Genomic DNA, 15,753 nt, shown 5'->3' with positions numbered 1-15,753 from the left:
TGGGGTGGAATCTTTCGTGGACCTTCCCTCTGCGACCTGCGCGGGCGTGCTTAGCATCACTCTCCTGGCTCCTCAGCCCTGTTCATACTGTGTGACCTTTCAGCACTCCTCTTCCTGCCATGCCCTTTCTGTCATCTTATCTCCACTGCACCTCTGTGTGAGAGGCGTGTGCTTCCCTGGGCTGGACCAGGTCCCAGCCTTCCATCAGAATGCTCACCAGGTGTTTCAACATCACCCTGGAGGAATGTGGGCTGTGCTCCAGGGCAAGTCCTCCCTCCTTCCCCCCGTCCCTCCCTCTCTCCCTTCCTCCCTCCCTCTCTTCCTTCCTTCCTGCCAATATATTTATTGACTGTCTGCTATATGCCTGGCGCTAAGACTTTGTTAATTATCTGGGTTTAAGCTAAGCTCTTAAATTTGAAGATGACAGCAAATAGTGTTGAAAGCACTTTGAGAGGGAAGAAAATTTATGGGTGTGCTGAGTAAACGCGCCGGAGCTAATTAGAAACATTGTGAAATGACTTGGACCCAAACAAGTATAGGCTCAAGGTGGCACGGGGCAAACAGAAAGGTACTGTGACAGGCAGTGGGGTGCGCGGCTCCGGATCGGGCGAAAGAGATCAGGGAGCAAGTCAAATGTATCTGTTGAGCACCCCCACCCCACCCCCAACCCCATGTGTTCTGACCTGTGCCAAGGACAACGAATGGGATCCCAGAGAAGAGTGGAAAAAATGCCTTGGAGGGGGGGGCAGGTCTTGAGGCAGATGTCCCTTTGGAACTGCTGACCGATACATTCCGCGTGGACTGCCCAGGGTGTCCACCCACTGCTGAGGTTTAGAGGTCTCCCAGGAAGGACCAGGTTTCCTGGAATGAATCACCCGCTGCTAAGGAGGATTTTCCTGACCTCAGCCTCCAAGCAGCTCACCGAGACTTTACTATTCAAAAGGGCATTGAAGCATAACATCACCAGAGTCCGTGTTGTATTTATTTGAGGAGTGTTTTTCAAAAGGACATTTGGACCGAGAGTGGCCAATGACCCCTGGAAACCCTGAGTGGTGGCTTGGCATCATTGGAATCTGTCTGCTGTGCCTTGCAGAAGGGTCTGATTCTGTCTGGAAAAGAAAATTGATGTTTATTAACGTGAATAATATAACCCTGCTTACTCTTTTTCTTCTAATAGATGCCCCATACTCAAAGAAAAAAACACTTAAAACCCTTGGATGTCTAGATATATCGCTTGAAATCAATTTGCTCTTATTGGTCTAATTAACTTTGGATGTTGGGGGCAGAGTTGCAGTCCTTTTGACGAGTATTTTCAGGCTCTCCGTATTTCACTTTTTCTACTCCCATTTTTTTTTTTTTTAAGCAGTGGAGCCTAATATCTTCCAGCCCCAGGCTTGCAGGTCCATGTTCAATTCTGTGATTGACCCCATAATATTTACTTATAACATTCATAAAAATATCCTGCATGCCAAAAGCTGCTAGTTGCAGGAAAGCGATAAAATATAAAAATATTTAATAAGCCAGTGGGAATTCCCTTACATGTTAAATCAAAGGCTCCCTCGGAGGCCCACAGTGACCTTGGAAGGCCAGCAAATTCAAGCCACATTGAAAGGGGAGAGCAAGAGGGAACGCCTGCAGGGCCCCTTCATGTCCTCCAGGAAACAGCCCAAAGGAGGTTTTGGCTGCACCGTCAGGGGCTCGGGGTAGCTGTGTCAGAGCACCATGTGGCTTTTCCTAGGGTTTTCTGTAGCTTGTCACGTTTCCCTCCAGGGCCATCCCACCTGTGAAACTCTCTGCCTTTCCCTTTCTACCTGCAGGATATTGTCTGTACCAGGGAAGTTTTCTATTATTTTTTCTCTGTTTTGATTTTTCCCCACAATCAGGTTTACTGAGCTGTAATTGACATACGACCCTGTGTGAGTTTAAAGTGTACAGTGTGGTGGTTTGATGTGGCACAGTGTTCACCACAACAAGGTTAGTTAGCACATCCTTCCCCTTGTGTTTGTGGAGGGTTCCTGGGGAAGAAGTGCCACGGGCATCGTACCGACAAGGGTGTGGTGGGAAAAACAGCCCCGAGTGAGCAGCTCACTCACTGGGTTCCAGCCTTCACTCTGCTGCTACATATCTTGACCAAGCCAGGGCACATCTCTGGAAGTGGGATGTATCTGAGGTTTTCAGCCCTTGTGGTTCTAGCAAGTACCCCTGGCTTAAAGAGGGGGTGACATGGAGCTGCTGGGCTTCTAGCCCCTCCCCATTCCATGTCAATCAGCTCTGCCTTATAAGAATTACATTTTGGATTACGTATAATAAATATTTAATTCACACAGAGTGTCTTACTGTTAAAAAAAGTTTAAAAATTATTGGACCAGAGTTCCCATTGTGGCTCAGCAGAAGCAAATCCGACTAGCATCCACGACACAGGTTCAATCCCTGGCCTCGCTCAGTAGGTTAAGGATCCGGCGTTGCTGTGGCTGTGGTATAGGCCAGCAGCGATAGCTCCGATTAGACCCCTAGCCTGGGAATCTCCATATGCGGCGGGTGTGGCCCCCAAAATAAATAAATAAAATACACTTTACTGTTTAGAAGACTTTTAGATTAATAGAAAAATTAGGAAGATAGTCCAGAAAATTCCCATACAAGGTCTGTTTCTTAAGTGGGAATTTCTATAACTTTTCCATGTCGGCATGTCTTATACTTAAGTAGACATCAGTATGATTTTTCACTTGTGTAGACCTTTCAGGGTGATTTACTTTTAAAATATTAGCTCTTAGCAGTCCCCCTGTGGCTCAGTGGGTTAAGGATCAAGCATTGTCACTGCTGGGGCACCGGTTACAGCTGTGGCGTGGGTCTGGTCCCTGGCCTGGGAACTTCCCCATGCCGCCGGAATGGCCAAAGTGAAATAAGTAAAATACAAGCTCTTAGACAACTATGATTCCCTTCTAATAGTCCCCCATTTTTACTGACATAAAATGCCCTCCGTGGCTTTGGGTGAGGAGGAGGAGGAGGAGGGTGGTGACACCGTATTTCTGTTCTTTAAGATACTTTTAAGGCAGTGATGCAGGAGTTTAATTTACTGCTTATTTAAATAAGTCCTTCTTTCCATAGTTCTATTCTTCCTTTAATATAAAGACATTCACTTGGCGCTACTTTGTCAGTTCCTTTGTCTGCTCATCTATTTTTAGATACTGTGTTTTAAAAAGATCCTGGTGCTGACACTGCATGTGTATTATCAATTTCCAGAGTGGCATAATATTTTTCTAAGTAATTCTCTCTTCTTAGCACACACTGGCATTTTATTTGAAGAACAAACAATTTATGAATACCCTTTGCACAGATTTATTTATATGTCTGCTCTGATGCCGAAATCTGTCCCCACGTTTGACAGCAATTCAGAAACAATCCCCATGTTTTGGTAACTCAAATTGTTTATTCCAAGAGGCATAGTTCGAAAATTCTGAGATGTATGTTAAATTGAATTTTGCACCAGAATGCCAAATTCCCCCTATTTTGTTTGGTGTTTTCTCGGAATTTTAATTTTCCCTTCTAGGTTACATTTTAAACAAAAGTGAATAGGAGCTGTTTTACCACTTCCCTTGGTCCCAAAGCTTGCTAGGTTAGTTTTAAAATGAATGTTTTCAATAGTGGCCAAAAAAAATAGCAGAGCATGAGAAAGAAGTAACTCTCTTTTCCTTTAATGAATTTCGGCTTGTTATTGTGAAAGTGTGATTAAAACAAACAACGCGAAGCTCTGCTAGCATCGTGAAGGCGCATGTAGCTGAGGTATCTGAGAAGAATACTTCCTTCCAGAATAAGGAGCTAAAGTAGAAAAAGGGGGTAAATGTAAGTGTCTAGAAGCTGTACCAGTCTTTTTTGTGCTCTTTAATGAAAAAAACAAAAAGGAGAAATAGCAAGAAAAGGACGAGGAGGAGGGAGGGGGAAAATACATTTTCTTTTTCTGCCTTCTTAGCTTCCTATAAAGTTTCTTGTGAAAAATTCCCATCTCGCCTCTCAGCTGAACGGTGGGAAGAGGATGTCCAACGTGACAGATCATCAAGTAGGAAAAAGGCGAGTAATCTAGCGGTCGATTGTCGGGTGGCATCTGCAACAGAAAGAACAGGTGTTCAGAAAAGAGTAGAGAAGCTGGTCTTGACGCTCGCCGCTGTCAAACCTGGATGAGTCTATTCAAATGGACCTCCTGGAAAAATCCCACGCCATGTCAGCTGAATGTTAAGCAACAAAAATCCCAGACTCAACTGGATTAAATAGGCAAACTGGTATCCTCATGACTGGAAGTTCCGCTGTAGAGCGAGCGGCTCCTGTTATCCCAAAGACTGGGTTTTTGTTTTATTTAAAAAATGTTTTAAAGTATGGTTGATTCACAATGTTGTGTCCATTTCTGCTGTACAGCACAGGGACCGAGGCATGCATGCATGTCCATTCTTTTTCTCCTATTTTATCAGAGGCTCTTCCTTTCATTCCACTGGAGGAGCCTCAGTACGGGGTGTGTCTTCAGGCAAACCCTGGCTCTGGATTGTGGGGCGGCTGCTGTAGCCCCGGGCATTCCATCCGCAGCCCCCCTCCCCAAGTCCTTTGAAATAAGAGAGCCCCTCCCTTTCTGCGCAGCTTTCTGTCAGTGAGGAAACCATTCTCAGATTTCCTTCAATAGATTTCTCCTCAGATCTTACTGCACGAAGTGATTTCTCCTAAACACATGATTAGCAAGAGTTCAGCTCCGTTGCTGAAGATAACACAGGATTTACCCTGAAACAGGGCTAGATGCCTGAACAAAGTCAGAACGCCCTTAGCAAGGAGCAGGTGAGGAAACGGATTTCGAGTGCACAACTGAGAGGGTCTGCTGAGCACCTTTCCTCATGTCTCTTTCGATTCTTTTCTTCGTGCTTGCCTGACAAAAGATAACCGTTGATATTCCCATTTCTTGACTGGGAACTTTAAAAACAGGTCTAGCTCCGATGAGTGAGGTTGTGCCACCTTTTTCCTTGTGGAGTCCTTCAGCTCTGATGCTGGCAACCCACCCCAGTGGCCTTTTCTCTGCAGCCAGGCCGTGTGTACCCCGCTGGATGGGACTTTCTCCCACAGCCCGAATCTAGTCACAACCTTGCAGCACCTGCTCAATAGTTCCAGGCAGGTCGAGTTCCAGACCAGTCCCAGCCAAGCTTCTCCAGTATCATTTTATTGACAAAATGCATTATAACCTAACCACTGGCAACATCAGTAATGAGGATTACTGGGCAGCAAATGTCAGCATTGGATTGATAAATGTCCATATCTGAACATTTAGTGACGTAGGTGGTTTGCTTAAGGGAACACAGCAATCACTCTCTCTGACCCCTAGCCTTCTGATTTGTCAGCCATTCCTGAAAGGTGACACAACTCAAAGGTGGACAGCAAGCCAGGGCCAGCCTCCAAGGCCACCCGGACAGCCTGGAAAATGCAACAGAGCGATGGTAATTGAATCAAGAGGACGGAGCGCTGCCATCATCCTCGTGCCAGACTTACTGCAGACACACACAGAGGCAGCTTCCCGGCTACTGGGAGGATGTCAGGCAAGCAGCCGTGTCACGGCTGTGTCAGTACTTGCGTGCAAACTGCTTGGCAATTAACCCTGGGACAGCAACAGCTTTTGTGCTCATGAAGCCTATGTGTCTAACTGAAATGGCCACTCTCTCGAGCTGGCTTCACCTCTAATAGCCATACTTATCAAGGAGATAATGATTATATTCATTACAATTGTGATAACAGTGCCTCCCCCAATACCTCGCTTTACAGGTTACAAAGAATTTTGCACATGAGCTCATGTCCTCAGAGCTCTTTGAGACAAATATTCTCCACTCCATTGTGCAATTTAAAAAATTTTTTAAAAAGGTGGTGCATACACAAGATTTAGGTTTTTTTTAAATTTATTTATTTTTCTGCTGTACAGCATGGGGGCCAAGATACACTTACATGTATACATTTTTTTTTCCCACACTTTGTTCTGTTGCAATATGAGTATCTAGACATAGTTCTCAATGCTACTCAGCAGGATCTCATTGCTAATCCATTCCAAGTTGTATCCAATAACCCCAAGCTCCTGATCCCTCCCACTCCCTTCCTCTCCCTCCGGGCAGCCACAAGTCTATTCTCCAGGTCCATGATTTTCTTTTCTGTGGAAAGGTTCATTTGTGCTGGATATTAGATTCCAGTCATAAGTGATATCATATGGTATTTGTCTTTCTGACTTATTTCACTCAGTATGAGAGTCTCTAGTTCCATCCATGTTGCTATAAATGGTATTAGGTCATTCTTCTTTATGACTGAGTAGTATTCCATTGTGTATATATACCACATCTTCCTAATCCAATCATCTGTCGATGGACATTTAGGCTGTTTCCATGTCCTGGCTATTGTGAATAGTGCTGCAATAAACATGTAGGTGCATGTGTCTTTTTCAAGGCAACTTTTGTCTGGATAGAGGCCCAAGAATGGGATTGCGGGGTCATATGGAAGTTCTATGTATAGATTTCTAAGGTATCTCCAAACTGTTCTCCATAGTGGCTCTACCAGCTTACATTCTCACCAGCAGTGCAGGAGGGTTCCCTTTTCTCCACACCTCCTGCAGCACTTGTTATTTGTGGATTTATTAATGATGACCATTCTGATTGGTGTGAGGTGGTATCTCATGGTAGTTTTGATTTGCATTTCTCTTATAATCAGGGATGTTGAGCATTTTTTCATGTGCTTGTTGGCTGTCTGTTTATCTTCCTTGGAGAACAGTCTATTCAGGTCTTTTGCCCATCTTTCCATTGGGTGATTGGCTTCTTTGCTGTTGCGTTGTATAAGTTGCTTGTATATGCTAGAAATTAAGCCCTTGTTCGTTGCATCGTTTGACACTGTTTTCTCCCATTCTGTAAGTTGTCTTTTTGTTTTCCTTTTGGTTTCTTTTGCTGTGCAAAAGCTTGTCTGTTTGATTAGGTCCCATTGGTTTACTTTTGCTCTTGTTTCTGTTGCTTTGGGAGACTGACCAGAGAAAATATTCAGGAGGTTGATGTCAGAGAGTGTTTTGCCTGTGTTCTCTTCCAGGAGTTTGATGGTGTCTTGTCTTACATTTAAGTCTTTCAGCCATTTTGAGTTTATTTTTGTGCATGGCGTGAGGGTGTGTTCTAGTTTCACTGACTTGCATGCAGCTGACCAGGTTTCCCAGCAATTCTTGCTGAATAGACTTTCTTTTTCCCATTTTATGTTCTTGCCTCCCTTGTCAAAGATTAATTGACCATAGGTGTCAGGGTTTATTTCTGGGTTCTCTTTTCTGTTCCATTGGTCTGTCTGTCTGTTTTGATACCAGTACCACATTGTTTTGATGACTGTGGCTTTGTAGTATTTCTTGAAGTCTGGGAGAGTTATGCCCCCTGCTTGGTTTTTGTTTCTCAGGATTGCTTTGGCAATTCTGGGTCTTTTGTGGTTCCATATAAATTTTGGGATTGTTCTAGTTCTATAAGAAATCTCATGGGTAATTTGATAGGGATTGCATTGAATCTGTAGATTGCTTTGGGTAATATGGCCATTTTTACAATATTGATTTTTCCAATCCATGAACATGGAATATCTTTCCATTTCTTTGCATCTTCTTTAATTTCTTTGATTAAGTTTTTTTTTTTTTTGTCTTTTTGCCTTTTCTAGGGCCGCTTCTGCGGCATATGGAGGTTCCCAGGCTAGGGGTCGAATCGGAGCCGTAGCCACCAGCCTACGCCAGAGCCACAGCAACTCGGGATCTGAGCCGCGTCTGCGACCTACACCCACAGCTCACGGCAATGCCGGATCTTTAACCCACTGAGCAAGGGCAGGGATCGAACCCGCAGCCTCATGGTTCCTAGTCGGATTCGTTAACCACTGCACCACCACGGGAACTCCTGATTAAGTTTTTATAGTTCTCGGCATATAAGTCCTTTACCTCCTTGGTCAGGTGTATTCCAAGGTATTTGATTTTTTCAGGTGCAATTTTAAAATGTATTGTATTTTTGTATTTCCTTTTCTAATATTTCATTGCTGGTATACAGAAATGCAACTGACTTCTGAATGTGAATCTTATATCCTGTTACTTTTACTGAATTTATTAGTCAGTTCCAGTAGTTTTTGGGTTGAGTCCTTAGGGTTTTCTATGTATAGTATCATGTCATCTGCATACAGTGACAGTTTTATCTCTTCTCTTCCTATTTGGATGCCTTTTATTTCTTTTGGTTGTCTAATTGCTGTGGCTAGGACTTCCAAAACTATGTTGAATAGCAGTGGTGAGAGTGGGCATCCCTGTCTTGTTCTTTGAAAAGGTAAACAAAATTGACAACCCCCTGGCTAGACTCACTAAGAAGAGGAGAAAAAGAACCCAAATAAACAAAATTAGGAATGAAAAAAGGAGAAATCACAACAGATACTGCAGAAATACAAAAAACCATAAGAGAATACTATGAATAACTATATGCCAACAAATGTGACAATCTGGAAGAAATGGACAACTTTCTAGAATCTTACAGCCTGCCAAAACTGAATCAAGAAGAAACAGACCAACTGAACAGACTGATCACTAGAAATGAAATTGAATATTTCATAAAAACACTCCCTACAAATAAAAGCCCAGGACCAGATGGCTTCACAGGCGAATTCTACCAAAGAGGATCTCCTTAAACTTTTTCAAAAGGTTGAAGAAGAAGGAACACTCCCGAAGACATTGTATGATGCCACCATCACCCTAATTCCAAAACCAGACAAAGATACCACCAAAAAAGAAAACTATCACCCAATATCTTTGATGAATATAGACGCAAAAATTCTCAACAAAATCTTAGCCAACCGAATCCAACAACATACCAAAAAAATTATACACCATGACCAGGTTGGGTTCATCCCAGGTTCACAAGGATGGTTCAACATACGCAAATCAATCAGCATCATACACCACACCACATTAACAAAAGAAAAGTCAAAAATGATATGATCATCTCAAGAGATGCAGAAAAAGCATCTGACAAAGTCCAACATCCATTCAAGATCAAGACCCTCGCCAAAGTGGGTATAGAGGGAACATTCCTGAACATAATCAAAGCCATTTATGTCAAACCCACAGCAAATATAACACTCAATGGAGAAAAACTGAACGCCTTCTCACTCAAATCTGGAAGAAGACAGGGATGCCCACTCTCACCACTGCTATTCAACATAGTTTTGGAAGTCCTAGCCACAGCAATTAGACAACCAAAAGAAATAAAAGGCATCCAAATAGGAAGAGAAGAGATAAAACTGTCACTGTATGCAGACGACATGATACTATACATAGAAAACCCTAAGGACTCAACCCAAAAACTACTGGAACTGATTAATAAATTCAGCAAAAGCAGCAGGATATAAAGATTCACATTCAGAAGTCAGTTGCATTTCTGTATACCAGCAAAAATATTAGAAAAGGAAATACAAAAATACAATACCTTTTAAAACTGCACCTCAAAAAACCAGATTTAGGCGTTTTAATGTATGTGCATGGTATCTCAGTCATAAAAATGGCAAGCAGATACCCACCTCTAGCTAACAATATATTTGCTGAAGTATTTAGGGTATGCTCATCTCTGCAGATTTACTTTAAAATCTATCAGAAAGTAAGCTCGATTAATGGACGGAGGAAGGGTTGCATGCGCGTGTGATAAAGAGAGTACAGGAAAGCTTAATGCTGAAGTCCAGCTAAGGGATTAGGAGTGTTCACTATTAAAGTCTTTCAGTTTTGCCTTTTGGTAGAAATTTGTTTATAATAAAATGTTTCGGGGGAAAAAACGGAGGCTTAGAGGGATTAAACCTACCCTTGGGTGACAGTCTGAGACCCAAATCCAGTTCAACTGACTCCAGTTCCCTGTGTTACAGGAACACGTAAGGAAACCATGATCATTCCGTCTTCACAGGATGGCAGCTGTGCAGGTGAATACTCAATACTGGCTCAATACAAGCCATGCAGGAGTTCCCGTTGTGGTGCAGGGGAAACAAATCCAGCTAGTATCCATGAGGATGTGAGTTCAAGCCCTCTCCTTGCTTAGAGGGTTAAGGATCTGGGCATTGCCATGAGCTGTGCTGTAGGTAACAGACCCAGCTCAGATTCTGTGTGGCTGTGGCCACCGGCTGCAGCTCCGATTTGACCCCTAGCCTATGAACCTCCACATGCTACTGGTGCAGCCCTAAAAAGCAAAAAAAAAAAAAAAAAAGCATGCAAAACCAGGGCCTGCTCTACCCTGAAAGGGAGGATGGTGAAGCACGGAGACTGCATTTTCAACCCGCGCCAATTGAGCTCGGGACCCTTCGTGGCCGTCCCTCTGGAGTATCTGACATTTACTGTAATGCTGCTGTCTCTCTCTGAAGAGGCAGTGTCGCGCCTCTTCAGGGAGCACTTTCTGAACTCAAAACCTTTCTTCACATAGTCTCCACAGTGACACAGCTTTGTGCTTTGAAAAGATCCCAAGGTCACCTGAACTTCAGTTAAGTGAATACAAGTCAACGTGTGCAGTGTCCTCTCTTTGCAAAGCTTATGCAGTAAAGACAAAGCACAAAAGGAGAATTTTTGGTTGGCTGATTTTGTTTTTGTTTGATTAAATAAGCTAGACCTCTAAACTAAGGAAACACTTTTTTTTTGTCTTTTTGTCTTTTCTAGGGGTGCTTCCCTCGGCATATAGAGGTTTCCATGCTAGGGGTCGAATCAGAGCAGTAGCCGCTGGCCTACACCACAGCCACAGCAACGCGGGATCTCAGCCACATCTGCGAACTACACCACAGCTCATGGCCACATCGGATCCTTAACCCACTGAGCAAGGCCAGGGACCTAACCTGCAACTTCATGGTTCTTAGTTGGATCCGTTAACCACTGTGCCATGACGGGAACTCCAGGAAACTCTCTTTCTTGTATGATACAAAAATTATCTCTGAAATCAGCACTGTGCTAGTGTTTGGGGTGATGTCAGCATCTCATCCACGACAGGGCGTACCAACCTTTATAAAAAAACACCTTTAACATCTGTCTCCTCCAATAGACTGGAAACTTCCCCAGGACCCTGGAAGCTGTCTCACTCCCCAGCAGGGACTGTGGTTTCACTTATACAAATGACTAATAAAAGAATGAGTTGAGGCATTCCCATGATGGCTCAATGGATTAAGAACCCCACTAGTAACCATGAGGATGAGGTCTGATTTGATCCCTGGCCTCCATCAGTGGGTTAAGGCTCTGGCGTTGCCGTGAGCTGTGGTGTAGGTTGCAGATGTGGCTTGGATCCCTCGTTGCTGTGGCTGTGGCATAGGCTGGTGGCTACAGCTCTGATTTAACCCCTAGCCTGGGAACTTCCATATGCCGCAGGTGTGGCCCTAAAAAGAAAAAGAAAAAAAAAAAAAGAATGAGTTGATGAATGAATAAGTAAACAAATGGACAGATTAATGTTAACTAGTTTGAAAAACTGTGACCTTTTGACTGTATCTGGCCCAGTATTTCTATTGTAATTTAATTTCTTCAGTATCACATCCCTGAATTAGAGGTGCCTGAAAGCTTAATTCTATGTGCAAATCATTGGTGGTATTTTAGCAGAGTTCTGCAGAGTCCTGTGCATTGTGAAAACATATACTAAAGACGCCTCATTAGCAAATGTAGTTCATCAATACAGCGCAGGTAAGTGTTCACTCACTATTTCAGGCGAGAGCTTGGTGATCCCACTGCTTCCTGGATCATCACAGCAGCTGAGATGCTCAGGTAAAAGCCTGTGCTATCCTGGAAGGAAAAGCCAGTCGTTACTCACTGAGGTTTCTAATGTAATCATTTTATACTTCTTTACTGTTTAGGTCTTGTGATTTTGTTTTGGTGCTATTACATAAAAGCATCACCTGGAGGTCTTGATTTTATTGCTATGGTAGATGCAGTTCAAACAAGAAGAAAAAAGTACTTTCCTCTATTTCCTTCCTTCTGGGAAGCACAGCACGGCCTTGGGGGTCTGAATTCTAAAGTTCTGCCTTTAGAGGAGTTTGCAGTTATTTTGTGTTTCAAGAACCAAGGCTCTAAAGAATTCCTTTCCCCAGTTTAGAAATGCTTAGGACTTTGGGAGAAGCAACAGGAATGTGATTAGACAGGAGAGTGACTAGGGGGTTGAGCTTTAAGGAGAAGATGAGGAGCAAGGCAGCAGATGGCCCTGTTTCCAGGCCTGGGGACTGGGAAGCAAGACAGGGGACCATGAGGGGCGGACACCTGTTAACCCCTAAAGACACAAGTGACTCCTCCTGCTTATCACCCCAAAGACAGCAGAACCTTGGATCAAGGGTAACTGTGTGCACACTGAGTCTTGTGGTGTTCAGAGCAACAGGAAGTGCTTCCACAGTGGAGACTGGATTGAAAGGACAAGCTGCTGTCGGGGTAGGTCTGCAAACCTTCCTTAACATCAGAGCCAGGCAGACAGCCACACAGGTCAGGTCAGAGCACTTCTGACGCCAACTTTAATTTAAGTCGACAACTCCAGCAACTAAGAAGCATCCTCCTTGTATGGCTGCAGCAACATTCTAGTTTACTCTCAGGAAGTGGGGGGAAGATGTGCAAATGAATAATCGATTTTCTTTATCGTCAGAATCTTGCTCAAAGATAGATTTTATTTGATATTTGAGGGAATAAGATCCCTTTTATTCAAGTGGCTAAGCAGTTCACACTTAAATAACTGGATGTTATCTTTTAATATATCCACACTGTATGGTGTGGATATAAAGTCTTTTAGGAAATACACAAATTAAAAATAATTATAAATAAATAAATAAATTATAAATAATTAAAGGAGAAGTATGTTTAGATGCTCTGCCTTAATTTCAGCTTATGAGGCTTAGACATCATCTATATTCAACCTATTGATCTGAGGGATAACAAAATTTTGTATTTCCATTCTTATCACTGTCTTCTTATTTTCCAATTACCCTTGTGTTTTTTAAGAACTCACTGTTAATACCTTTAGTACCCTAAGCTTAACAGTTTCAGACTCTGTATCTGAGTTAAGAAATAATGTCATTTCTTTCACTCTCAAGTAGCTCTCCCCCAAGAAGAAAATACAGAAAAAAACTATCCTTTTTAGACTTGTTTCCTGTTCTTGCAGTTAACTGATTTGTATGAAGGTTTTGTGTTGAGCAATATCCAAATCAGGCACCTGTCTAGAATTCATGTTGGATCAAGGCTCAGGTGAGCAAGTTTAGGTGTATCAGGTGTAGTACCAATTCAGACCACTAGCATCATGACTGGGTCTGTAAAAGTCAGTTTCGTCAGGTCTCCTGTTACGGTTTGAATGGAAAAGCAAACTTAGCAAAGATTACCCAGGGAGGGTCCCAGGGGTGCTACAGCCCTGGTGAATTAAGTAAACTCATTGCTATTCAAGGTCCAGTCCTGAGCCCGGGAGCCTTAGAAAAGTAATCAATCAGAACAGCAAGAGTAGATCTTTCTCTCTGGAAAGACTCACATTAACTGAATCCCCCGTTACTAATGTATCATAACCAGAATGGCAATTTATTACCTTAAAATGAAACATAAAGCAAAGAGCCAGAGCAGATCTTCTGCTTGTTCATTTGCTCCCCCGTAGACAAATCTAGAAGGAAATCCAGATTATTATCAGGTAGAGACTAGACAGATGTAGTCAAATAAGGGGAGTAGGTTGAACGATACTAATCGCACTAGGAGCAAGCCATCCACCTCTGCTGGCATCTGTCCTTGCCACTGGACTGGGCGCTCCTCTGTAGACCCCCAGCTTATGCTGGAAACATCAGCCAGTGTGCAAGTCATGATCTTCTCTCTGAATTTGTTCCCTCCTTACATACCCTTCAGGCCTAGGGTGTAAACGCCCGGGAAGCTGCGAACTACACAGGGTCCCTTGATTAACTCAAGACTCCCTGACATTTTTGCATACAGTCCCTTTGTCTCTCTTGAGATTGCCCAACTTGGCTATCTCATCCATTTCTTCCTGGAACCCTGAGCAATGGAATATTTTACCTGCATTGGGTCACAGGAACTATCTTCATAGGGTCTAAGTTAATGAAACTAGGATGGCATTATTAGACTGAAACCGTGGATGCCACCGTAAAGAGTTAACACTCCATTTTTCAAAGTGAAGGGATTTAGGGAGAAATGCCAATTGCTTAAAGACATCAATTCTTCTTCATCCAAACTGTAATTAGACTTTGAATAATTGTCTTCTTTGACACATAACATCATGTCTTTTTAACAGAAAAGAAGTCTGAGAGTGAGTGCTTTAGACTTCAGTAGAAGTAAAGAAGGGTTCTAAATTAAGACTTGAAACCTTTCAAGGAGACAGGGGGAAGAGCCCACACTGTCTTTCTGTTATCAGTTTTTTTGCATTACTGTTCCCAATAATATTATTACTATTAATAATAACAGATAACAATTATCGAATGCTTAGTTCAATTTATACCAGCAATTGTTTGGGGGTGCTTAACATATATTAGCTCAGGAAAGACCCTCAACAAATCTGGGAAGTAAGAACTGGTGTTATCAATGTCATTTCAAAACAAAAGAAATAAAATATGGAAAATTAAATAACTTGCCCAATATACAATGGGAAAATCAAAACAGACTCTTAAATATCATTTCCAAGTTAAACTAATGGAAATAATTTATTTGATATGAAAACATCACCTTGCTGAAAGCTAAACTGGACATTCAAATATATAAATTTGCTTAACAGTGGCAGTTTGTAAACCCTTTTGTTCATGCAGTGTATTATTAAAATGTCAAAAAAGAATACACCGGGAGTATAAACCTTTAGAAAAGGTGAACTATAAATATACTTTTAAATATACTGATATGTTTTAACCTAGTTATTCAAGTTACAATCGGTGGTTCAAGGGGCACTGATACTTCTATGTAACTGTGGAAACCTAATTAACTTGCTCTTTTGACCTATTTCAGGCAAGCCATGAGCCAAAGATTGTAACTTGAAAGTCAGACCATTACCATCTGGTGGTGAGATTAAAACTACACAATCAGGTCTTATGTTTCCAGGTACTGGTGGTCACTAAAACACATTTTTTTCTGCCAAAAGCATTGTTGTTACTAACAAAAAGTAAAAAGAATTATTAACATATAAACATATATATGTGTGTGTATATGTACACACACACACACACACACACACACACAAAGTAAGCCTCAAATAGTATAAATATTCCTTTGAAAATCCTTGTCATGTCATCAAAGTGCTAAATAATTGCAGCAAATTTTGTTTTCATCCCATTTTGGTTACAGTGAAATTCTCAGGACCTTGTACAAATGTATACATCATGACTATAGACCCCAAAGAGAAGAAGGAAAGAGGATCTTAAGGATTATCTACTGTAGTTCAATTTATACCAGCAATTATTTCATCAAATTAAGGATGAAAAAATCAGCAAATTTATTAATGGGGTGAAGTTTTCTCTCATACTGATAACTACAATCATTTCCTATTTTCATTTAGCCTTTTAAATCTTCTGGTCTTTGGGGCATTTCACTAAACTGAGCTATTACTTGTGTTAAAAATCCAAACCTCTGTCCATATGTCTTACATCTGTGACCATTTCAGTCTCTCAATATTTTATATAATATATCTTGGCTGCAGTGAAGATGTAAAGCCTCATTAAACTACTAAATGATGGTTCTCCCCAATTTTTATCAAGCAAGTTCCCCAAGTCATAATATGTTCATTGTTCTTCTCCATTTAACAACAT

At 42.1% G+C, this 15,753-nt stretch overlaps 1 protein-coding gene and 1 long non-coding RNA gene across 9 annotated transcripts in view; one reads left to right on the top strand and one right to left on the bottom strand.

Moving 5' to 3' along the window:
• The window catches only part of LOC125113318 (uncharacterized), a 257,564-nt gene that overhangs the window by 235,983 nt on the left and 5,828 nt on the right, over nucleotides 1–15,753 (top strand). The window contains exon 6 of the long non-coding RNA XR_007131412.1: nucleotides 9,901–9,954. This is a non-coding gene — a long non-coding RNA (uncharacterized LOC125113318). The remainder of the gene's footprint in view (nucleotides 1–9,900; nucleotides 9,955–15,753) is intronic.
• COG6 (component of oligomeric golgi complex 6) overlaps nucleotides 3,406–15,753 on the bottom strand; it is a 161,155-nt gene continuing 148,807 nt past the window's right edge. For all 8 annotated transcript variants that reach the window (XR_007131408.1, XR_007131409.1, XR_007131404.1 and 5 more), the window contains 3 exons: nucleotides 13,548–13,619; nucleotides 11,697–11,779; nucleotides 3,406–4,099 (listed from right to left, as the gene is read on the bottom strand). The gene's annotated coding sequence lies outside the window, so the exon portion shown is untranslated. The remainder of the gene's footprint in view (nucleotides 4,100–11,696; nucleotides 11,780–13,547; nucleotides 13,620–15,753) is intronic.

Source organism: Phacochoerus africanus, chromosome 13 (genome assembly GCF_016906955.1).
Source record: "Phacochoerus africanus isolate WHEZ1 chromosome 13, ROS_Pafr_v1, whole genome shotgun sequence".
NCBI classification, from domain to species: Eukaryota; Metazoa; Chordata; class Mammalia; order Artiodactyla; family Suidae; genus Phacochoerus; species Phacochoerus africanus.
The sequence above is the reverse complement of the archived record's forward strand: the minus strand, read 5'-3'. Positions and strand labels throughout refer to the sequence as shown.